The sequence below is a fragment of the Rutidosis leptorrhynchoides genome, chromosome 2, assembly GCF_046630445.1.
Source record: "Rutidosis leptorrhynchoides isolate AG116_Rl617_1_P2 chromosome 2, CSIRO_AGI_Rlap_v1, whole genome shotgun sequence".
Classification (NCBI taxonomy): domain Eukaryota; kingdom Viridiplantae; phylum Streptophyta; class Magnoliopsida; order Asterales; family Asteraceae; genus Rutidosis; species Rutidosis leptorrhynchoides.
The window spans coordinates 575,317,213-575,342,765 of record NC_092334.1 but is presented as its reverse complement, the minus strand read 5'-3'; the positions used below and the strand labels follow the sequence as shown (position 1 = coordinate 575,342,765).

At 36.1% G+C, this 25,553-nt stretch overlaps 1 pseudogene; it reads left to right on the top strand.

The window, feature by feature from the left end:
- Positions 1-25,254, top strand: part of LOC139889838 (uncharacterized) — an 89,432-nt pseudogene extending 64,178 nt beyond the window's left edge.
- The last annotated feature ends 299 nt before the right edge of the window (positions 25,255-25,553 follow it).

The window sequence follows — 25,553 nt, the reverse complement described above, 5'->3', positions numbered from 1 at the left end:
ATTACCTGAGGTTTGCCCTGCATCCCTCTTTTCCTTTAACTCCTTAAGGTAGACCGGGCGGTTGCGTTTCCAGTGACCCATTTCACCACAACCAAAGCACGGATCCTCCTTGGGGTTAGCTTTTCCGGCAACCTTTTGTTTCTTGTTGTTGTTGGTTGGGGTAACCATCTTCCCCTTTCCCTTGCCCTTGCCTTGGTAGGCGGGTCCTTTCCTCTTAGCCGCCTTCGGCTTAGAAGTGTTATTGTTTTTGGACCCGCCTTCATTGATCGTAAACACGGGTGAAGCCCTTTTACCCATGCTTGCTTCTGCCATCTTAAGCATGGCATGTAATTCGCCAATGCTTTTATCCCAACCATTCATGTTGTAATTCATTACAAATGTGTCAAACCTTTTTGACAATGAGTTGAGAATAAGGTCCGTGGCTAATTCATTAGACACGTTGCAATTTAGATGGTTTGCTCGATCAATAAGGCTTTTCATCTTAAGGACATAAGATGAAATGGATTGGGAGTCGTCCATCCGACATGCATGAAGCGCTCGAACCGTTTCAAAGCGCTCGACACGAGCTTGTTGAAGGAACATCTCCTTTAACTGTGTGATCATGTCGTATGCACTATGATGCTCGAAATCCTTTTGGAGTTCGGGTATCATAGTCCCAAGCATTAGGCAAGAAACTTGCAACGAATCGGTGCAATATTTCTCCCAATAAGCCATGCCTTCCGTATCATCCTCGTCCGGTTGATCGGGAATGGGGTCTTCCAACACATACGCCCTGTCCTCTAGTTTAAGGACAATTCTTAGATTGCGGAACCAATCCATGAAGTTCGTATGGTTGAGTTTTTCTTTTTCAAGGATTGACCTCAACGATAGGTTGTTAAAGTTTATTGGTGCGTTTGGAATGTTGTTGTTGTTATTGGTGGCCATCTACAAAATTTAACAAAGTCGATCAAGTATTAATTTCAATTTAACAATCAATACCCTTTAAATCTAATTGATATTTATTAAATTTTAGAATCCAACGGTAAACCAAATTTCGGTTAGGTGACCTTTATCCCGTCACTTGATTTAGCTAGGTAGTCTTTGTATGAAAATTGCAATCCTTTTGCAACTTTTAAGTTATGGGATCATGCAATCCTTTTGCATGGCATATTTATCCCATCAACGCCTATTTGTTTCTCATGCTTCGGTGACCCTAAGTTTATGATTTCCAAATCAAGTCGTCTTACTTGTGTAAACGTGTAAACTTAACATACAAGCGGTTAGGTGACCTTTATCCCACAAGTTGCGAAATTCACCTTAATCATATTAGTTTGGTCATAACGGTTAGTTGACCTTTATCCCATTATGAGTTTCCTAATATTTTTAAGTGTCACACAAAAGGATGGCGTTTAACTTGTTGCCTTGTTAATAAGGGATTGTGAGTTTTCATTATTTCTAGTTTTAAGAAAACTTTTATGCCATACACCAACATGCATTTAGTGTATGGTTCATTTGAAACCCATTTTCAAGTCTTGTAATTTTAGCCAATTACTTGATATAAACCATTTTATATATATGATTCTTATCATGTTCTTAATAACTGTTTATTAATGTCTTTTATCCGTTTTGAATTTAACCATTTAAATTGACGTTTTGCATGTCGTTAATAATGTTTAATTTAACCAATTAAATTGCCATTTTGTTTGTTGTTAACTTGTGATTTACTTGTAGCAACCAAACATACAAACACAATAAACAACCATGCATGCAAAACAAATATGTTCATAATCAAGCCAATTTGGTAGACATTTGTTTAGCCGAAAACAAATGCCACCGGTTGAGGGTTATAGCACAAAGTAGGAGATTTCAAATCTCCCACTTAATCTTGCATCTTCCTTGTCTTCATCTTGCATCTTCATTTTTACAAAAAATATATCCTAATACATTTTTCTAAAAAATGAAAATACAACCTAATCTATTTTACATACCAAATATAAAATAAATTACATAACCAAAATAATATTATTACAAACCAATTGAATAAATATTACAACCATATGAATGAATTAATATTACATACCAAATGAATGAATTAAATCAACCAAACATGCAACCATTCAAACACAAGGCCAAGGCTTGATTGTGAACAACAACATACAACAAAATATGACCAAATGGCAAGTTCCAAACCCATTTGAAACCTCCCAAAATTCGGCCAAACATGTAACCCACCCAAACATGTAAAATTTTGCATTTTACATTCATGCATGTACATAAAATGCAAAATTTATAGTGAGTATAATAACCATCTCGAAGCATATTTCAACAACTTCGGCTCTAGATACCATTGTTGGGATTTAACAAGTTTCATAATACTTAAAACCTTTTAAGAATCATTTAAAGCGGAAGCATGTAAATAACCATTTAGTAACTTGTTAATCTTTAACCAATTAAAGTTAAATCCTAATTAGGATCAAGTTGTGAAACATACTTACAAACTACAAGTAAGAAAGGAGTTTATACCTTCTCCAAGCTAGGTAGTAAATGATGAAGATGATGATGTTAAATGGAGCTTCAAAAGTGTGAAACCTCAAGTGATTATACCCCAAACTTGTGCACCAACACCTAGCTTTTGGTTAGGATTTATCCAACACTTGAAATGGACTTGCTAAAACAAATTACGAACCCTTTCTTACCCTCAAAACTCACGGCATACAGCAGCTGAAATGGGAGTGTTTTTTGCAGTTTTTTTGGTGTATTTTTGCATGTATCACTTGAGAGAATAAGTGCAATACTTGGTAGAAGTGTAAGGCATGCTTATGAGGAGTTGTGTACTATTAAAAGTAACAAAACAGGCATGTGTACCCTTCCTTGGAGTCCAAAATTCTGCCACATATATTGTTTAATAATAATACTTGTAAGTTTATAAAAGTTTATAAACTTATTATAAACTTATGTATTATTTTGTTACTTATATATTTTATAAAACCTTTTATAAAATATAACACAATATAATCATTTAAACCCATAAACAATTATATATAAATTATCCAAATAATTTATCTCAAGTGATAATATTTTAGAAACCCGATTTTCTAAAATCCAAGTGTCGCGTATTTGTTTAATGATCCAATCGTTAAGATCAAGTACGTATAAGGTGTCGGTAAGTTTGTTATTGGGTATGACCCGACTTGAATCATAACATATTAGCCACATTAATTTAATATGTCTCTCGGGCATACGAAATACCTTCACAAACAAGCGAAAAGAGGGCGGACCACCCCGTGGTAGAGCTTTCAACGTTAATGCAAGGGATGCACGCGAGAATCCCGACTTGGTGACAGGTATATTCACTATCAACAACCTTTTAGCTTCTGTCTTGTTTGATACTGGTGCGGATAGATGTTATGTATGTAGACACTTTTGCGATAAGATTAATTGGTCATTAGTCCCGTTAAAAGAGAGTATGCTTGTCGAGATCGTCAACGGTAAACTTGAAAAAGTTGACCACATTAGTCGAGGAGCTATTATCAACATAGATGGTGCTGATTTCGAAATTGATTTGATACCCATCAAATTGGGAAGTTTTGACGTGATCGTCGGTATGGATTGGTTGAGCAAGATAAGGGCTGACATTATCTGTGGAGATAAAGCACTTCGTATACCACAAGGAGATGGTGAGCCACTGATCATCTACGGAGAGAGATGTACCTCGAAGCTGAACCTCATTAGTTGCGTGAAAGCGCAAAAGATTATGAAGAAGGGACGTCTTGCTGTCCTAGCGCATGTAAAAACGGTAGAAACTGAGGTGAAGAGCGTGAACGACGTTCGAATTGTGAACGAATTTTCCGATGTCTTCCCTGAAGAATTGCCTGGATTACTGAAATGTCCCGTTCTTATTGATTAAAAACGTTCCATATTAATTGATTTCGTTGCGAGGTTTTGACCTCTATATGAGACGTTTTTCAAAGACTGCATTCATTTTTAAACAAACCATAACCTTTATTTCATCAATAAAGGTTTAAAAAGCTTTACGTAGATTATCAAATAATGATAATCTAAAATATCCTGTTTACACACGACCATTACATAATGGTTTACAATACAAATATGTTACAACAAAATAAGTTTCTTGCATGCAGTTTTTACACAATATCATACAAGCATGGACTCCAAATCTTGTCCTTATTTAAGTATGCGATAGCGGAAGCTCTTAATAATCACCTGAGAATAAACATGCTTAAAACGTCAACAAAAATGTTGGTGAGTTATAGGTTTAACCTATATATATCAAATCGTAACAATAGACCACAAGATTTCATATTTCAATACACATCCCATACATAGAGATAAAAATCATTCATATGGTGAACACCTGGTAACCGACAATAACAAGATGCATATATAAGAATATCCCCATCATTCCGGGACACCCTTCGGATATGATATAAATTTCGAAGTACTAAAGCATCCGGTACTTTGGATGGGGTTTGTTAGGCCCAATAGATCTATCTTTAGGATTCGCGTCAATTAGGGTGTCTGTTCCCTAATTCTTAGATTACCAGACTTAATAAAAAGGGGCATATTCGATTTCGATAATTCAACCATAGAATGTAGTTTCACGTACTTGTGTCTATTTTGTAAATCATTTATAAAACCTGCATGTATTCTCATCCCAAAAATATTAGATTTTAAAAGTGGGACTATAACTCACTTTCACAGATTTTTACTTCGTCGGGAAGTAAGACTTGGCCACTGGTTGATTCACGAACCTATAACAATATATACATATATATCAAAGTATGTTCAAAATATATTTACAACACTTTTAATATATTTTGATGTTTTAAGTTTATTAAGTCAGCTGTCCTCGTTAGTAACCTACAACTAGTTGTCCACAGTTAGATGTACAGAAATAAATCGATAAATATTATCTTGAATCAATCCACGACCCAGTGTATACGTATCTCAGTATTGATCACAACTCAAACTATATATATTTTGGAATCAACCTCAACCCTGTATAGCTAACTCCAACATTCACATATAGAGTGTCTATGGTTGTTCCGAAATATATATAGATGTGTCGACATGATAGGTCGAAACATTGTATACGTGTCTATGGTATCTCAAGATTACATAATATATAATACAAGTTGATTAAGTTATGGTTGGAATAGATTTGTTACCAATTTTCACGTAGCTAAAATGAGAAAAATTATCCAATCTTGTTTTACCCATAACTTCTTCATTTTAAATCCGTTTTGAGTGAATCAAATTGCTATGGTTTCATATTGAACTCTATTTTATGAATCTAAACAAAAAAAGTATAGGTTTCTAGTCGGAAAAATAAGTTACAAGTCGTTTTTGTAAAGGTAGTCATTTCAGTCGAAAGAACAACGTCTAGATGACCATTTTAGAAAACATACTTCCACTTTGAGTTTAACCATAATTTTTGGATATAGTTTCATGTTCATAATAAAAATCATTTTCTCAGAATAACAACTTTTAAATCAAAGTTTATCATAGTTTTTAATTAACTAACCCAAAACAGCCCGCGGTGTTACTACGACGGCGTAAATCCGGTTTTACGGTGTTTTTCGTGTTTCCAGGTTTTAAATCATTAAGTTAGCATATCATATAGATATAGAACATGTGTTTAGTTGATTTTAAAAGTCAAGTTAGAAGGATTAACTTTTGTTTGCGAACAAGTTTAGAATTAACTAAACTATGTTCTAGTGATTACAAGTTTAAACCTTCGAATAAGATAGCTTTATATGTATGAATCGAATGATGTTATGAACATCATTACTACCTTAAGTTCCTTGGATGAACCTACTGGAAAAGAGAAAAATGGATCTAGCTTCAATGGATCCTTGGATGGCTCAAAGTTCTTGAAGCAAAATCATGACACGAAAACAAGTTCAAGTAAGATCATCACTTGAAATAAGATTGTTATAGTTATAGAAATTGAACCAAAGTTTGAATATGATTATTACCTTGTATTAGAATGATAACCTACTGTAAGAAACAAAGATTTCTTGAGGTTGGATGATCACCTTACAAGATTGGAAGTGAGCTAGCAAACTTGAAAGTATTCTTGATTTTATGAAACTAGAACTTTTGGAATTTATGAAGAACACTTAGAACTTGAAGATAGAACTTGAGAGAGTTCAATTAGATGAAGAAAATTGAAGAATGAAAGTGTTTGTAGGTGTTTTTGGTCGTTGGTGTATGGATTAGATATAAAGGATATGTAATTTTGTTTTCATGTAAATAAGTCATGAATGATTACTCATATTTTTGTAATCTTATGAGATATTTCATGCTAGTTGCCAAATGATGGTTCCCACATGTGTTAGGTGACTCACATGGGCTGCTAAGAGCTGATCATTGGAGTGTATATACCAATAGTACATACATCTAAAAGCTGTGTACTGTACGAGTACGAATACGGGTGCATACGAGTAGAATTGTTGATGAAACTGAACGAGAATGTAATTGTAAGCATTTTTGTTAAGTAGAAGTATTTTGATAAGTGTATTGAAGTCTTTCAAAAGTGTATAAATACATATTAAAACACTACATGTATATACATTTTAACTGAGTCGTTAAGTCATCGTTAGTCGTTACATGTAAGTGTTGTTTTGAAACCTTTAGGTTAACGATCTTGTTAAATGTTGTTAACCCAATGTTTATAATATCAAAAGAGATTTTAAATTATTATATTATCATGATATTATGATGTACGAATATCTCTTAATATGATATATATACATTAAATGTCGTTACAACGATAAACGTTACATATATGTCTCGTTTCAAAATCATTAAGTTAGTAGTCTTGTTTTTACATATGTAGTTCATTGTTAATATAATTAATGATATGTTTACTTATCATAATATCATGTTAACTATATATATAACCATATATATGTCATCATATAGTTTTTTTTACAAGTTTTAACGTTCGTGAATCACCGGTCAACTTGGGTGGTCAATTGTCTATATGAAACCTATTTCAATTAATCAAGTCTTAACAAGTTTGATTGCTTAACATGTTGGAAACATTTAATCATGTAAACATCAATCTCAATTAATATATATAAACATGGAAAAGTTCGGGTCACTACAGTACCTACCCGTTAAATAAATTTCGTCCCGAAATTTTAAGCTGTTGAAGGTGTTGACGAATCTTCTGGAAATAGATGCGGGTATTTCTTCTTCATCTGATCTTCACGCTCCCAGGTGAACTCGGGTCCTCTACGAGCATTCCATCGAACCTTAACAATTGGTATCTTGTTTTGCTTAAGTCTTTTAACCTCACGATCCATTATTTCGACGGGTTCTTCGATGAATTGGAGTTTTTCGTTGATTTGGATTTCATCTAACGGAATAGTGAGATCTTCTTTAGCAAAACATTTCTTCAAATTCGAGACGTGGAAAGTGTTATGTACAGCCGCGAGTTGTTGAGGTAACTCAAGTCGGTAAGCTACTGGTCCGACACGATCAATAATCTTGAATGGTCCAATATACCTTGGATTTAATTTCCCTCGTTTACCAAATCGAACAACGCCTTTCCAAGGTGAAACTTTAAGCATGACCATCTCTCCAATTTCAAATTCTATATCTTTTCTTTTAATGTCAGCGTAGCTCTTTTGTCGACTTTGGGCGGTTTTCAACCGTTGTTGAATTTGGATGATCTTCTCGGTAGTTTCTTGTATAATCTCTGGACCCGTAATCTGTCTATCCCCCACCTCACTCCAACAAATCGGAGACCTGCACTTTCTACCATAAAGTGCTTCAAACGGCGCCATCTCAATGCTTGAATGGTAGCTGTTGTTGTAGGAAAATTCTGCTAACGGTAGATGTCGATCCCAACTGTTTCCGAAATCAATAACACATGATCGTAGCATGTCTTCAAGCGTTTGTATCGTCCTTTCGCTCTGCCCATCAGTTTGTGGATGATAGGCAGTACTCATGTCTAGACGAGTTCCTAATGCTTGCTGTAATGTCTGCCAGAATCTTGAAATAAATCTGCCATCCCTATCAGAGATAATAGAGATTGGTATTCCATGTCTGGAGACGACTTCCTTCAAATACAGTCGTGCTAACTTCTCCATCTTGTCATCTTCTCTTATTGGTAGGAAGTGTGCTGATTTGGTGAGACGATCAACTATTACCCAAATAGTATCAAAACCACTTGCAGTCCTTGGCAATTTAGTGATGAAATCCATGGTAATGTTTTCCCATTTCCATTCCGGGATTTCGGGTTGTTGAAGTAGACCTGATGGTTTCTGATGCTCAGCTTTGACCTTAGAACACGTCAAACATTCTCCTACGTATTTAGCAACATCGGCTTTCATACCCGGCCACCAAAAATGTTTCTTGAGATCCTTGTACATCTTCCCCGTTCCAGGATGTATTGAGTATCTGGTTTTATGAGCTTCTCTAAGTACCATTTCTCTCATATCTCCAAATTTTGGTACCCAAATCCTTTCAGCCCTATACCGGGTTCCGTCTTCCCGAATATTAAGATGCTTCTCCGATCCTTTGGGTATTTCATCCTTTAAATTTCCCTCTTTTAAAACTCCTTGTTGCGCCTCCTTTATTTGAGTAGTAATGTTATTATGAATCATTATATTCATAGATTTTACTCGAATGGGTTCTCTGTCCTTCCTGCTCAAGGCATCGGCTACCACATTTGCCTTCCCCGGGTGGTAACGAATCTCAAAGTCGTAATCATTCAATAATTCAATCCACCTACGCTGCCTCATATTCAGTTGTTTCTGATTAAATATGTGTTGAAGACTTTTGTGGTCGGTATATATAATACTTTTGACCCCATATAAGTAGTGCCTCCAAGTCTTTAATGCAAAAACAACCGCGCCTAATTCCAAATCATGCGTCGTATAATTTTGTTCGTGAATCTTCAATTGTCTAGACGCATAAGCAATCACCTTCGTTCGTTGCATTAATACACAACCGAGACCTTGCTTTGATGCGTCACAATAAATCACAAAATCATCATTCCCTTCAGGCAATGACAATATAGGTGCCGTAGTTAGCTTTTTCTTCAATAACTGAAACGCTTTCTCTTGTTCATCATTCCATTCAAATTTCTTCCCTTTATGCGTTAATGCAGTCAAGGGTTTTGCTATTCTGGAAAAGTCTTGGATGAACCTTCTGTAGTAACCAGCTAGTCCTAAAAACTGGCGTATGTGTTTCGGAGTTTTCGGGGTTTCCCACTTTTCAACAGTTTCTATCTTTGCTGGATCCACCTTAATACCTTCTTTGTTCACTATGTGACCGAGGAATTGAACTTCTTCCAACCAAAATGCACACTTTGAAAACTTAGCGTACAATTCTTCCTTCCTCAATACTTCTAACACCTTTCTCAAATGTTCACCGTGTTCTTGGTCATTCTTTGAGTAAATAAGTATGTCATCAATGAAAACAATGACAAACTTGTCAAGGTATGGTCCACACACTCGGTTCATAAGGTCCATGAACACAGCTGGTGCATTAGTTAAACCAAACGGCATGACCATAAACTCGTAATGACCGTAACGTGTTCTGAAAGCAGTCTTTGGAATATCATCTTCTTTCACCCGCATTTGATGATACCCGGAACGTAAGTCAATCTTTGAATAAACAGACGAGCCTTGTAGTTGATCAAATAAGTCGTCGATTCTCGGTAGTGGGTAGCGGTTCTTGATGGTAAGTTTGTTCAACTCTCGGTAGTCGATACACAACCTGAATGTACCATCTTTCTTCTTGACAAACAAAACAGGAGCTCCCCACGGTGATGTGCTTGGTCGAATGAAACCACGCTCTAAAAGTTCTTGTAATTGGCTTTGCAGTTCTTTCATCTCGCTGGGTGCGAGTCTGTAAGGAGCACGAGCTATTGGTGCAGCTCCTGGTACAAGATCTATTTGAAATTCAACGGATCGATGTGGGGGTAATCCCGGTAATTCTTTCGGAAATACATCGGGAAATTCTTTTGCAATGGGAACATCATTGATGCTCTTTTCTTCAGTTTGTACTTTCTCGACGTGTGCTAGAACAGCATAGCAACCTTTTCTTATTAGTTTTTGTGCCTTCAAATTACTAATAAGATGTAGCTTCGTGTTGCCCTTTTCTCCGTACACCATTAAGGGTTTTCCTTTTTCTCGTATAATGCGAATTGCATTTTTGTAACAAACGATCTCCGCTTTCACTTCTTTCAACCAGTCCATACCGATTATCACATCAAAACTCCCTAACTCTACTGGTATCAAATCAATCTTAAATGTTTCGCTAACCAGTTTAATTTCTCGATTCCGACATATATTATCTGCTGAAATTAATTTACCATTTGCTAATTCGAGTAAAAATTTACTATCCAAAGGCGTCAATGGACAACTTAATTTAGCACAAAAATCTCTACTCATATAGCTTCTATCCGCACCCGAATCAAATAAAACGTAAGCAGATTTATTGTCAATAAGAAACGTACCCGTAACAAGCTCCGGGTCTTCCTGTGCCTCTACCGCATTAATATTGAAAACTCTTCCATGGCCTTGTCCATTCGTGTTCTCCTGGTTCGGGCAATTTCTAATAATGTGGCCTGGTTTTCCACATTTATAACAAACTACATTGGCATAACTTGCTCCGACACTACTGGCTCCGCCATTACTCGTTCCGACACCATTTGTTCCTTTCGTTCTATTAACCCCTGGTCCGTAGACCTCACACTTCGCCGCGCTATGACCATTTCTTTTACACTTGTTGCAAAATTTGGTGCAGAACCCCGAGTGATTCTTTTCACACCTTTGGCATAGTTGCTTCTGATTGTTGTTGTTGTTGCGGTTATTATTGTTGTTGGGATGATTGTTGTAGTTGCTGTTGTTGTTGTTGTTGTTGTTGTTGTTGTTGTTGTTGGGCCGTTTGTTGTAGTTGCGATTGATGTTGCGATTGTTGGGATAATTGTTGCGATTATTGTTGTAATTGCTGTTGTTGTTGTATTGGTGATTCTTATCACCGTTTTCCTCCCACTTTCTTTTGACTTGCTTCACATTGGCCTCTTCAGCAGTCTGTTCTTTAATTCTTTCTTCAATCTGGTTCACTAGTTTGTGAGCCATTCTACATGCCTGTTGTATGGAAGCGGGCTCGTGTGAACTTATATCTTCTTGGATTCTTTCCGGTAATCCTTTCACAAACGCGTCGATCTTCTCTTCCTCATCTTCGAATGCTCCCGGACACAATAGGCACAATTCTGTGAATCGTCTTTCGTACGTGGTAATATCAAATCCTTGGGTTCGTAACCCTCTAAGTTCTGTCTTGAGCTTATTGACCTCGGTTCTGGGACGGTACTTCTCGTTCATCAAGTGCTTGAATGCTGACCACGGTAGTGCGTACGCATCATCTTGTCCCACTTGCTCTAGATAGGTATTCCACCATGTTAACGCAGAACCTGTGAAGGTATGCGTAGCGTACTTCACTTTGTCCTCTTCAGTACACTTACTTATGGCAAACACCGATTCAACCTTCTCGGTCCACCGTTTCAATCCGATCGGTCCTTCGGTTCCATCAAATTCCAAAGGTTTGCAGGCAGTGAATTCTTTATAGGTGCATCCTACACGATTTCCTGTACTGCTAGATCCAAGGTTATTGTTGGTATGTAGCGCAGCCTGTACTGCGGCTATGTTTGAAGCTAGAAAAGTACGGAATTCCTCTTCATTCATATTCACGGTGTGTCGAGTAGTCGGTGCCATTTCCTTCAAAATAGTTAAATGGAACAAGTTAATCATACAGAATATTAAGAGTAGTTAATAGTATTTCGTAGCATAATATGAACTCATTTATAAAAGCTTTTTCTTCATATTAGCGTTTTATAAGTTTAAATTCGGGTAGTACCTACCCGTTAAGTTCATACTTAGTAGCTAATATACAATTCAACTACTACAATTCTATATGAAAAACTGATTATAATAATATTTCGCGTTCAAACTTTTATACAATATTTTACAAACTTACAATACCGCTTATTTTACATAAAGCATGAAATATAGCATACAATAACTTTGATACAAGATAGTTGTGAAGACAATTCTAGCTAGTACACAAGTCGTTCAGCAAAGGCAATAAAGACACGTAATTCATACGTCCAGAAACAAGTCATGCATTCTGGTTTTACTAGGACTACTTCCCATCCTTGGTCTTGTGCAACATAACCGTTATGGCCGTTGATAAGACAGCGTGTTGTAACGTCATCAAAGGGACGAGGGTTACGTAATGTCCAACAGTCCCGTAATAATCTAAAAACCTCATTTCTTACCCCAATTACCGACTCCGTCACTTGTGGAAACGTTTTGTTTAATAGTTGTAGCCCGATGTTCTTGTTCTCACTTTGGTGAGAAGCGAACATTACTAATCCGTAAGCATAACATGCTTCTTTATGTTGCATGTTAGCCGCTTTTTCTAAATCACGAAGTCCAATATTCGGATATATTGAGTCAAAATAATTTCTTAACCCGTTGCGTAAAATAGCATTTGGGTTCCCCGCAATATATGCGTCAAAGTAAACACATCGTAACTTATGGGTTTCCCAATGTGATATCCCCCATCTTTCAAACGAAAGTCTCTTATAAACCAAGACATTCTTGGAACGTTCTTCGAATGTCTTACAAACTGATCTCGCCTTAAATAGTTGTGCCGAAGAATTCTGACCGACTCTAGACAAGATTTCATCAATCATGTCTCCGGGTAGGTCTCTTAAAATATTGGGTTGTCTATCCATTTTGTGTTTTTATACTGTAAAATAGACAAGAGTTAGATTCATAAAAAAAATACTTATTAATACAAGCAATTTTTACATATATCATAAAGCATAAGAACACTATATTCCATATATTACACCACACGAATACAACTATCTTATTCCGACTCGCTCGTTTCTTCTTCTTCGGTTTTGGTTCGTTTTGCCAAGTTTCTAAGGATATATGATGTTCCCCTAATACGAGCCGTCATTGTCCACATTGGTTTAGAAAAACCTGGTGGTTTAGAGGTTCCCGGGTCATTGTTACAACTTAAGGACTTCGGGGGTTGACGATACATATAAAGTTCATCGGGGTTGGAATTAGATTTCTCTATTTTTATGCCCTTTCCCTTATTATTTTCTTTTGCCTTTTTAAATTCAGTTGGGGTAATTTCTATAACATCATCGGAATTCTCGTCGAAATCCGATTCATCGGAGAATTGGTAATCCTCCCAATATTTTGCTTCCTTGGCGGAAACACCATTGACCATAATTAACTTTGGTCGGTTGGTTGAGGATTTTCTTTTACTTAACCGTTTTATTATTTCCCCCACCGGTTCTATTTCTTCATCCGGTTCCGATTCTTCTTCCGGTTCCGATTCTTCTTCCGGTTCCGACTCTTCTTCCGGTTCCTCTTCGGGAACTTGTGAATCAGTCCACAAATCATTCCAATTTACATTTGACTCTTCATTATTATTAGGTGAGTCAATGGGACTTGTTCTAGAGGTAGACATCTATCACATAATATCAAACACGTTAAGAGATTAATATATCACATAATATTCATATGGTAAAAATATATAGTTTCCAACAAAAATGTTAAGCAATCATTTTTAAAGAAAACACGGTCGAAGTCCAGACTCACTAATGCATCCTAACAAACTCGATAAGACACACTAATGCAAATTTTCTGGTTCTCTAAGACCAACGCTCGGATACCAACTGAAATGTCCCGTTCTTATTGATTAAAAACGTTCCATATTAATTGATTTCGTTGCGAGGTTTTGACCTCTATATGAGACGTTTTTCAAAGACTGCATTCATTTTTAAACAAACCATAACCTTTATTTCATCAATAAAGGTTTAAAAAGCTTTACGTAGATTATCAAATAATGATAATCTAAAATATCCTGTTTACACACGACCATTACATAATGGTTTACAATACAAATATGTTACAACAAAATAAGTTTCTTGCATGCAGTTTTTACACAATATCATACAAGCATGGACTCCAAATCTTGTCCTTATTTAAGTATGCGATAGCGGAAGCTCTTAATAATCACCTGAGAATAAACATGCTTAAAACGTCAACAAAAATGTTGGTGAGTTATAGGTTTAACCTATATATATCAAATCGTAACAATAGACCACAAGATTTCATATTTCAATACACATCCCATACATAGAGATAAAAATCATTCATATGGTGAACACCTGGTAACCGACAATAACAAGATGCATATATAAGAATATCCCCATCATTCCGGGACACCCTTCGGATATGATATAAATTTCGAAGTACTAAAGCATCCGGTACTTTGGATGGGGTTTGTTAGGCCCAATAGATCTATCTTTAGGATTCGCGTCAATTAGGGTGTCTGTTCCCTAATTCTTAGATTACCAGACTTAATAAAAAGGGGCATATTCGATTTCGATAATTCAACCATAGAATGTAGTTTCACGTACTTGTGTCTATTTTGTAAATCATTTATAAAACCTGCATGTATTCTCATCCCAAAAATATTAGATTTTAAAAGTGGGACTATAACTCACTTTCACAGATTTTTACTTCGTCGGGAAGTAAGACTTGGCCACTGGTTGATTCACGAACCTATAACAATATATACATATATATCAAAGTATGTTCAAAATATATTTACAACACTTTTAATATATTTTGATGTTTTAAGTTTATTAAGTCAGCTGTCCTCGTTAGTAACCTACAACTAGTTGTCCACAGTTAGATGTACAGAAATAAATCGATAAATATTATCTTGAATCAATCCACGACCCAGTGTATACGTATCTCAGTATTGATCACAACTCAAACTATATATATTTTGGAATCAACCTCAACCCTGTATAGCTAACTCCAACATTCACATATAGAGTGTCTATGGTTGTTCTGAAATATATATAGATGTGTCGACATGATAGGTCGAAACATTGTATACGTGTCTATGGTATCTCAAGATTACATAATATATAATACAAGTTGATTAAGTTATGGTTGGAATAGATTTGTTACCAATTTTCACGTAGCTAAAATGAGAAAAATTATCCAATCTTGTTTTACCCATAACTTCTTCATTTTAAATCCGTTTTGAGTGAATCAAATTGCTATGGTTTCATATTGAACTCTATTTTATGAATCTAAACAAAAAAAGTATAGGTTTCTAGTCGGAAAAATAAGTTACAAGTCGTTTTTGTAAAGGTAGTCATTTCAGTCGAAAGAACAACGTCTAGATGACCATTTTAGAAAACATACTTCCACTTTGAGTTTAACCATAATTTTTGGATATAGTTTCATGTTCATAATAAAAATCATTTTCTCAGAATAACAACTTTTAAATCAAAGTTTATCATAGTTTTTAATTAACTAACCCAAAACAGCCCGCGGTGTTACTACGACGGCGTAAATCCGGTTTTACGGTGTTTTTCGTGTTTCCAGGTTTTAAATCATTAAGTTAGCATATCATATAGATATAGAACATGTGTTTAGTTGATTTTAAAAGTCAAGTTAGAAGGATTAACTTTTGTTTGCGAACAAGTTTAGAATTAACTAAACTATGTTCTAGTGATTACAAGTTTAAACCTTCGAATAAGATAGCTTTATATGTATGAATCGAATGATGTTATGAACATCATTACTACCTTAAGTTCCTTGGATGAACCTACTGGAAAAGAGAAAAATGGATCTAGCTTCAATGGATCCTTGGATGGCTCAAAGTTCTTGAAGCAAAATCATGACACGAAAACAAGTTCAAGTAAGATCATCACTTGAAATAAGATTGTTATAGTTATAGAAATTGAACCAAAGTTTGAATATGATTATTACCTTGTATTAGAATGATAACCTACTGTAAGAAACAAAGATTTCTTGAGGTTGGATGATCACCTTACAAGATTGGAAGTGAGCTAGCAAACTTGAAAGTATTCTTGATTTTATGAAACTAGAACTTTTGGAATTTATGAAGAACACTTAGAACTTGAAGATAGAACTTGAGAGAGTTCAATTAGATGAAGAAAATTGAAGAATGAAAGTGTTTGTAGGTGTTTTTGGTCGTTGGTGTATGGATTAGATATAAAGGATATGTAATTTTGTTTTCATGTAAATAAGTCATGAATGATTACTCATATTTTTGTAATCTTATGAGATATTTCATGCTAGTTGCCAAATGATGGTTCCCACATGTGTTAGGTGACTCACATGGGCTGCTAAGAGCTGATCATTGGAGTGTATATACCAATAGTACATACATCTAAAAGCTGTGTACTGTACGAGTACGAATACGGGTGCATACGAGTAGAATTGTTGATGAAACTGAACGAGAATGTAATTGTAAGCATTTTTGTTAAGTAGAAGTATTTTGATAAGTGTATTGAAGTCTTTCAAAAGTGTATAAATACATATTAAAACACTACATGTATATACATTTTAACTGAGTCGTTAAGTCATCGTTAGTCGTTACATGTAAGTGTTGTTTTGAAACCTTTAGGTTAACGATCTTGTTAAATGTTGTTAACCCAATGTTTATAATATCAAAAGAGATTTTAAATTATTATATTATCATGATATTATGATGTACGAATATCTCTTAATATGATATATATACATTAAATGTCGTTACAACGATAAACGTTACATATATGTCTCGTTTCAAAATCATTAAGTTAGTAGTCTTGTTTTTACATATGTAGTTCATTGTTAATATAATTAATGATATGTTTACTTATCATAATATCATGTTAACTATATATATAACCATATATATGTCATCATATAGTTTTTTTTACAAGTTTTAACGTTCGTGAATCACCGGTCAACTTGGGTGGTCAATTGTCTATATGAAACCTATTTCAATTAATCAAGTCTTAACAAGTTTGATTGCTTAACATGTTGGAAACATTTAATCATGTAAACATCAATCTCAATTAATATATATAAACATGGAAAAGTTCGGGTCACTACAATTACCACCGCCGAGAGCAGTAGAGTTTCAGATTGATTTTGTGCCAGGAGCTGCACCTGTAGCTCGCGCACCTTATAGACTCGCACCTTTCGAGATGCAAGAATTACAGAGTCAACTACAAGAACTATTAGATCGAGGATTTATCCAACCAAGCTTCTCGCCTTGGGGCGCACCTGTGTTGTTTTTGAAGAAGAAGGGTGGGTCCTTCTGTATGTGTATCGACTACCGTGAGCTCAATAAATTGACTATCAAGAATCGGTATCCTCTTCCATGAATTGACGATCTTTTTGATCAACTACAAGGATCGAGTGTTTACTCAAAGATCGATTTGCGATCCGGTTATCACCAGTTGAGGGTGAAGGAAAGTGACGTGATGAAGACTGCATTTAGAACCCGTTATGGTCATTATGAGTTTCTCGTGATGCCATTCGGTCTAACCAATGCACCTGCCGTGTTCATAGACCTCATGAATTGTGTCTGCAAGCCGTACTTGGATAAGTTTGTTATCGTCTTCATAGATGATATCCTCATCTACTCTAAGAGCAAAGAAGAGCATGAGCAACACCTCCGACTAGTACTTGAACTCTTGAGGCAAGAGCAACTTTACGCCAAATTCTCCAAGTGTGAATTTTGGTTAAAGGAAGTCCAATTTCTGGGTCATGTTGTGAGCGACCAAGGTATCAAAGTTGACCCCACCAAGATTGAAGCTATCAGCAAGTTGGAGACCCCCACTACTCTGATGCATATTCGCCAATTCCTAGGTCTCGTCGGTTATTACCGAAGGTTTATCGAAGGTTTCTCTTGGATTGCGCGTCCTTTGACCGCGCTGACTCACAAGGGCAAGAAGTTCATTTGGGAACCCGCACACGAATCAGCATTTCAAACTTTGAAGAAGAAGTTAACCACCGCACCTATCCTATCACTTCCTGAGGGCAGTGACGAATTTGTTGTTTATTGCGATGCTTCGAAAAGTGGTTTTGGTTGCCTGTTGATGCAACGATCAAAGGTTATCGCTTATGCCTCCCGACAATTAAAGATTCACGAACGGAACTACACTACTCACGATCTCGAACTTGGAGCCGTTGTCTTTGCGCTCAAATTGTGGAGACATTATTTGTATGGGACTAAGAGCACTATCTTCACCGACCACAAGAGCCTCCAACAAATCTTCGATCAGAAGCAACTGAATATGAGACAGCGTCGATGGATCGAGACGCTAAACGACTATGATTGTGAGTTATCATCCTGGCAAGGCCAATGTTGTACCTGACGCTTTAAGCCGAAAGGAGAGGACGGCACCTCTTCGTGTTAGGGCTCTGAACATCACAATTCATTCAAACCTCAACAGCCAGATCAGAGTAGCCCAAGATGAGACTCTCAAGAAGGAGAATATAATTCATGAACATTTGAACATACTTGTCTCTCGATTCGAGGTTAGGGAGTCTGGACTCCGATGTTATGCCGGAAGAATTTGGGTACCTCTTTATGGAGATCTATAAAACCTTATACTTGATGAAGCACACAAATCGAGATATTCGATTCATCCTGGAGCAGGCAAAATGTACCACGACCTTAAAGAACAGTATTGGTGGCCGAATCTTAAGAAAGACATTGCGACTTATGTTGGTAAGTGTTTGACTTGCTCGAAGGTTAAAGCCGAGCATCAGAGACCTTCTGGTTTACTTCAACAACCGGAAATCCCACAATGGAAGCGGGAAAGGATAACGATGGATTTTATCACCAAGCTACCAAAGACGGTGGGCGGATACGATACCATCTGGGTTATCGTTGACCGTCTTACCAAATCTGCACACTTTCTAGCGATGAAGGAAATGGATACAATGGAAAGACTTGCTCAACTATACATCAAAGAGGTTGTATCTCGTCACGGTGTACCTTTATCGATCATCTCCGATCGCGATCCCCATTTTGCTTCTAGATTTTGGCGTTCTTTACAAGAAGCCATGGGAACCCGTCTCAACATGAGTACTGCTTATCACCCACAGACCAACGGGCAAAGTGAACGAACGATTTAGACCTTGGAAGACATGTTGCGTACATGTGTCATCGATTTTGGAAAGGCCTGGGAAAGGCATTTGCCACTCGCCGAATTTTCTTACAAAAATAGTTATCACTCGAGCATTAATGCTGCACCTTTTGAAGCGTTGTATGGCCGTAAGTGCCGATCTTCTATTTGTTGGGCCGAAGTAGGCGAAAAACAAATCACCGAGCCCGAGGTAGTTCATGAAACAACAGAGAAGATTGCTCAGATTCAAGCGAGACTTAAGACTGCCCGTGATCGTCAGAAGAGTTATGCCGATCTTAAACGTAAAGACTTTGAATTCAACATTGGTGACCATGTAATGTTGAAGGTTGCACCTTGGAAAGGTGTGATTCATTTTGGAAAACGTGGAAAGTTGAACCCACGATACATTGGTCCTTTTGAAATCTTGGAACGTGTTGGACCCGTTGCTTACCGTTTGGATCTTCCAGCTCAATTGAGCTCAGTTCATCCTACCTTCCACGTGTCAAACTTGAAGAAGTGTCTTGCTGCACCTGAACTTATCATACCGCTTGAGGAACTTACGATTGAAGACAAACTCCACTTTGTGGAAGAACCAGTTGAGATTATGGACCGTGAGGTCAAGACTTTGAAACGCAACAAGATTCTGATCATCTGAGTACTATGGAATGCCAAACGAGGACCCGAGTTTACCTGGGAGCGAGAGGATCAAATGATGCAGAAGTATCCTCACCTTTTCCCGACTCCTCCATCTACCTCAGCTTAAATTTCGGGATGAAATTTTCTTTAACAGGTGGGTAATGTAACGACCCTGGATTTTCCAACGTTTATTTATTAATAATTAATATTAGTAATACTTGTGTTTAAATGAATGTATTTTATTACATTTACTTGTTGCCATGATTAACCGTACATGACCTTTGAATGCCCGAAACGTCTTTGTGACACGCATACATTACACGAATAATATTTATGAATATTATTTACATTCATGATTAAGTTTTATTAATCATTTTAATTAACTAAGGTTATTAGTTAATTACTTGGGCTTTAGTTGGATTAACTTGTTAACTACTTGAAGCTTGGTCTTTAATTAATGTTAGTGGACTTAAAGAGCCCACCCTACTTCTTTAATGGACTTGTTAGCCCACTCAACTTAACTAAATGGACTTAACTAGCCCAACACTCATGCAAGTATCATCATTATGGATTAACTAGTTGGTTTGATACTTAAAGAATCTAGTTACACATCTTCCCCATGCTAGGCCTCCTTATATCCATCTTTTTAGTCAAGTGTACACAAGGAACTAGTGGATTTTTTGGCCTCCCCCTTCCTTTTTCCTGCTGACCGACGGCTCCCATAGGATAGAGGGAGTTCAAAATTTTTTTTTTTTTGTATTACTTCTACTTGCATCCTCTCACAATTACACACACACTTCAAACTCACTTTCATTTTCCTCTCATCTTTTCTCTCTTTTCTCTCTAAGATTGTAAGTAACAATGCTTATGTTCTTCCTTTTCTTCTTGCTTAAAACCGAACCAAAAGACCCCCATCATCATCATTCTTGTTCTTGTTTAATGTCTAGATTAATTACTAGTTGTTATTGTTGTTGTTAGTTGTTGTTATTACTTACTAATTACAAGAATCAAACTACCTAGTTTCATTCTTCTTTTATCTTGTATTTACAGGAACACTCAAGAACATAAACTTACTAGTTTATGTTCTACTTTTAAAGTTTTAAAGATTGTAAGTTCATGGTTGTAAAAAGCATGCTTGTAATTCATGTTAGTAAACTTTAAAGTTTACTTTCTTAAAGATCAAACTTTGGTTTGAATCTTTAAAGTAGGAAACCCATGAACTTATTTACTTGTTTACTTAGTTATTTCTTCATATTATGCACTTTAATTTCATGTTTGTTGGTTGTTATTGGTCAAGTGTTACTAGTTAACTTTGATCTCATTAATCTTGAACTAAAAGTTAACTTTGAAAGTTCAAGAACATGTAAGTAAGCTTTCTTTAATTATAACTTTGTACACTTATGTTAGATCTAGACTTTTGAGTCTTGGATCTTCAAGATCAGAAACTCTATTTTTTAATTGGCCGGCTATAAATTCTGCAAGAATATTAGGGTTTCCATAAGGCTTTTCTATTCGTGTGATAGCAATGTTAAGTTTTCTATTTACAAAATTAAATTCTTCTACAACTTAAGATCTTGATTTCATAAGTTCACTTTCAAGTTTGTAACTTATTATTAGTTTTAAATTTCATGTATGTGTTAGATCTAAGACTTTGATGTAACTTTGGTTCATCAAAACACTTGCAACACTTAAGTGAGTTGTGCTTCATGTCTTAGACTTACACTTGGGTTATGATGGTCAAACCTTGGTGAAAATGATACAAACACATCAACGAGTTGTACACTTGAAGCTATATGCATCAAGGATGAGAACCATGATAAGCATCGAGCACCAAGAACCACCGGAACCTACTGACCCTACTGTTCTACTATTTCTGTGTCTGACCCGTACGACCTGGGCTACTGTAATTATGATTTTCAGATAGCTCTGTTCGATTAGATAACTTTTTATATAGGACTCGTCTTAATCCGAGTTACGGTTTAGGATTTATGGCCCTCCGATCGTCACTATGTCCATTTAACGTTGTGCTGAAAATTCTGACCTACTCGCACTCAGACCGTCGCCACGGTCAAACGAAGACGAGTTTGCTTCTGTTATTTTTACCACATCTAAAGGACTCATATAGGAGCCATGGCCACTGGTCTCACCTTATTTCAGTAGGTATAGAGGCCGTGGTGACTGACCAAACTCAGCCTTTGTTTTAAACTCTTTTCATGAACGAAACATACTTTACACCTTTTGTTTGATGATGAATGATGATGACCCTTAAGACCTTATTTACATACTTTTAAACCTATTCAGACGATTTACTGACTTAGTAATATTTGACTTAGGTTGAGGACCCGTTTGGACAACCTTCATTACTTGCTTACTTTCCGAGTCATACTTTACCGCTACTTTATCATTGTGAGTTATAGCATTCCCTTTTTACTTTAACTTATTTTGGGAACTGAGAATACATGCAGATTTTATGTTTTACATACTAGGCATGAGTACTTAAACTTATATATGTATGGGTTATACAACGGCATAAACATTCCCTTTAGTTCGGTAACGTTTAATCATTGGTATTTGAACCGTGAACGCGAATCTTAGATATGGATCCATAGGGTTTGACATCCCCACTCGGGCTAGTAGCTCTAGCATTTAACGAGCGTTTAATACTTCGTAAACATACGCATTTGCCAAGTGTACTTTCAGGGGGTATAAACGTTAAGTTAGTTACCAAGTGCCCACGGTTAACATATACTTTATCATACTGTTTTGAAACGCTCTTTGTAGCACTGAAATCTCGTGGCCTACCTTACATACTGTTATACTTAAACTATAGCTCACCAACCTTTGCGTTGACATTTTTAAGCATGTTTTTCTCAGGTGCTTAAGGTTATTTGTTTCCGCTGTCGTGCTAGTCTTGCTGTAGACACCCGCTGCTCTAGAGTCATCACCGCATGAACTGTTTATCTTGCATTCAAACTTTAATACATTTGAAACTATGTTTTGTAACGACCTAAGGGTCACATACATTTATTCATGCTTACTATTCGTAGAAGCATACTGTTGGTGTAAAACACTTGACGTTCATTATGACGTCACCTTTTATCGTGAATGCAAACGTATTTTGAAATAGCATATAGTGTTTGACCTTGTAATGATCCTGTTATTGATGATTCGTACACGATGGTTTTGTACGGGGCATCACATATTATTTAGGCGGAAAAATGATCGACAAAAATAACATTCAAGATAATATTTTTCGTGAAGAATATGAACGTTTTTTTTCATGTTTTGTGAAGAAAAATTTAGCCCGATTTAGAGTTTAGGGTTTAGGGTTTGATGTTTTGGGTTTATTCCATAAACCCAAAACACCAAACCCTAAACCCTAAACCCTAAACTCTAAACCGTTCGTGTTAAAAACTCAATCTAAATCCTAAATCTAAACCCTAAACCCTAAATTTCTAAACCCTAATATCTAAACCCTATAAACCCTAATATCTAAACCCTAATATCTAAACCCCAATAGCTAAAACCTCAACATACGCTCGAAAAACACGATAATTGTAATATATTACTTCTTCGAGCGTTTTTCCGCCAAAATAAAAACATTTATCACAAAGTGTCTCTACTAAATGTTCATATTTTCATCCCATCTATAATGTTCGTGAACAAATTTTTTCAAAAACGAAGAAAAAAAAGTTTTTGCTTCCCCCGCTTCCCCCCGATTGGTTAATTGAAAGAATCACAGCAATCATGTTGCTTGTGCTGTTAATGCTTTCATCAACTTCAAAGGTAATCTTTTTCCTACCAACATTTTCTTTGAAACCCCTTTTTCGTTTTCCTTTCAATTTCAATTAGGTCTTCCATTTGATCCTCCTCATAAATCATTATTATCAGCGTCTCTTCACTCCAAATCATCCTCACCTCGTAATGATTATGATGATCTCCCTCTATCTAGGTATCAAAAAGTTAACAATTTGAATGATGCTTACAATCTGTTTGATGAAATGACTCATAGAAGATCTCTGCCATCTGTGGTCAAATTCGGTCAGCTGTTGACTGCTCTCACCAGAATGAAACATTATTCTTCTTCACTTGATCTTTTCAAACACATGTGTTCTATTGGTGTTCCTCTTGATAAATACAATATTAGTACTTCTATTAAGTGTTGTTGTCACTTGCAACGTACCAATGACGGTTTTGTGCTTCTAGGTATTTGCTTCAGACAAGCCATTATACCAAATGTGTGGATTTAGAGTACACTCTTAGATGGCCTTGTTATAGAAGATAAGATTATTGAAGCTGAGATTTTCTTCAAAAAGCTTATTAAACAAAATCTTTGTGAACCTGATGTAGTTATGTATAACACAATGATTAAGGGACTTTGTAAGATTGGAAACAATGTTACTGTTATTGCTTTGCTAAGGCTAATGGATGAAAGAGGTCATAAAGCTAATATCGTTACATATAACACCATCATTCACAGTCTTTGCAAAGACAAAATGATTGATGATGCTTTTGAACTTTTCAAAGAGATGGTGTTTCGCAATGGGATTCTACCGGATGTCATCACATACAATTTTTTGATTCATGGTCTTTGTAATTTAGGTCGTTGGGATGAGGTTTGTAACATACTAAAAAAAATGGAGGATGAAAGGATCTCTTTAGATGTGAAAACCTATAGTGTATTAGTGGATGCATTATGCAAAGATGGTAAAGTAGATGAAGCAGAAGCTGTGATCAACATCATGTATGAGAGAGGAAAGATTCCTAACGTAGTAACATACAGTTCACTTATTGATGGTTACTGTTTACGAGGTGAAATGAGCAAAGCAAAAACAACTTTTGATTCAATGACACTTAAACGTCTGGTCCCCAATGTTGTCACTTACAATAGCTTAATAAATGGGTATTGTAAGAATATGATGGTAGACAAGGCCATGGATATGTTTTCTGAAATGGAAAGAATAGGTTTAAAACGTAATATAGTCACTTACAGCACCATGATACAGGGATTGTTTAGTGTCGGGTGTTGTTCGGAAGCTCACAAACTATTTGATGAGATGCTTGCACAAGGTCAACTTCCAGATGAATTAACTTATGGAATAATTTTGAAGGGTCTTTGCAGCAACATTCTGGTAGAAGATGCATTCTCTTTGTTCAAGTTAATGGGTAATAGCAAGCTCAATTCGGATATTGTTGTGTATAACATCCTGATTGATGGTGCAAGCAAATGCTAGAGGTTTGATATCACATGGGTTCTCTTTGAGGACCTAAATAATAAAGGCTTGAGACCTAATGTTCTAACATACAATGTGATAATTAGTTCTCTTTGTAAGGAAGGTCTACCAAGTGATGCAAAGAAGTTGTTTCTGAAAATGGGTGAGAGTAGTTGCCCACCGAATGATGTTACTTACAACGTTCTTCTCCAAGGATATCTAAAAAATGAATACTATGATAATGTAGAGATGCTTTTACATGAAATGGAAGGAAGAAGTTACTCACTTGATGTTAAGACCATAACACTGCTAGTGGATCAGATAGCAGCCGGTTCATTGAAGAATACGTTGCTTGAGTTGATAGGTAGGCTAGTGCCAAAATACTTGATGGAAACTTACAGATAGCAAACAACTTTTGACCTCTTGGATTAACTGTGAAAGGTTATATAGTTGCTGACAAGTGATGTTGCTGATCCTGGAGAGAGGTATAATGTCATCCTTATATGGAGTAGTATTCAGATGAAAAATAGTTCATCAGATTTTTTGTTGTTGTATTGGTTTGTTCAATGTTGTATTGGTGCATTTGGTTATTGTACTAAGACTAGATCTTTGTAAGTTAAGGGTATGTTTGGCTGAGCAGCTTATTGGAGCTTATGGGAGCTTATGAGAACTTGAGCTTATGATTTTAATAAGCTCCAAGTCAT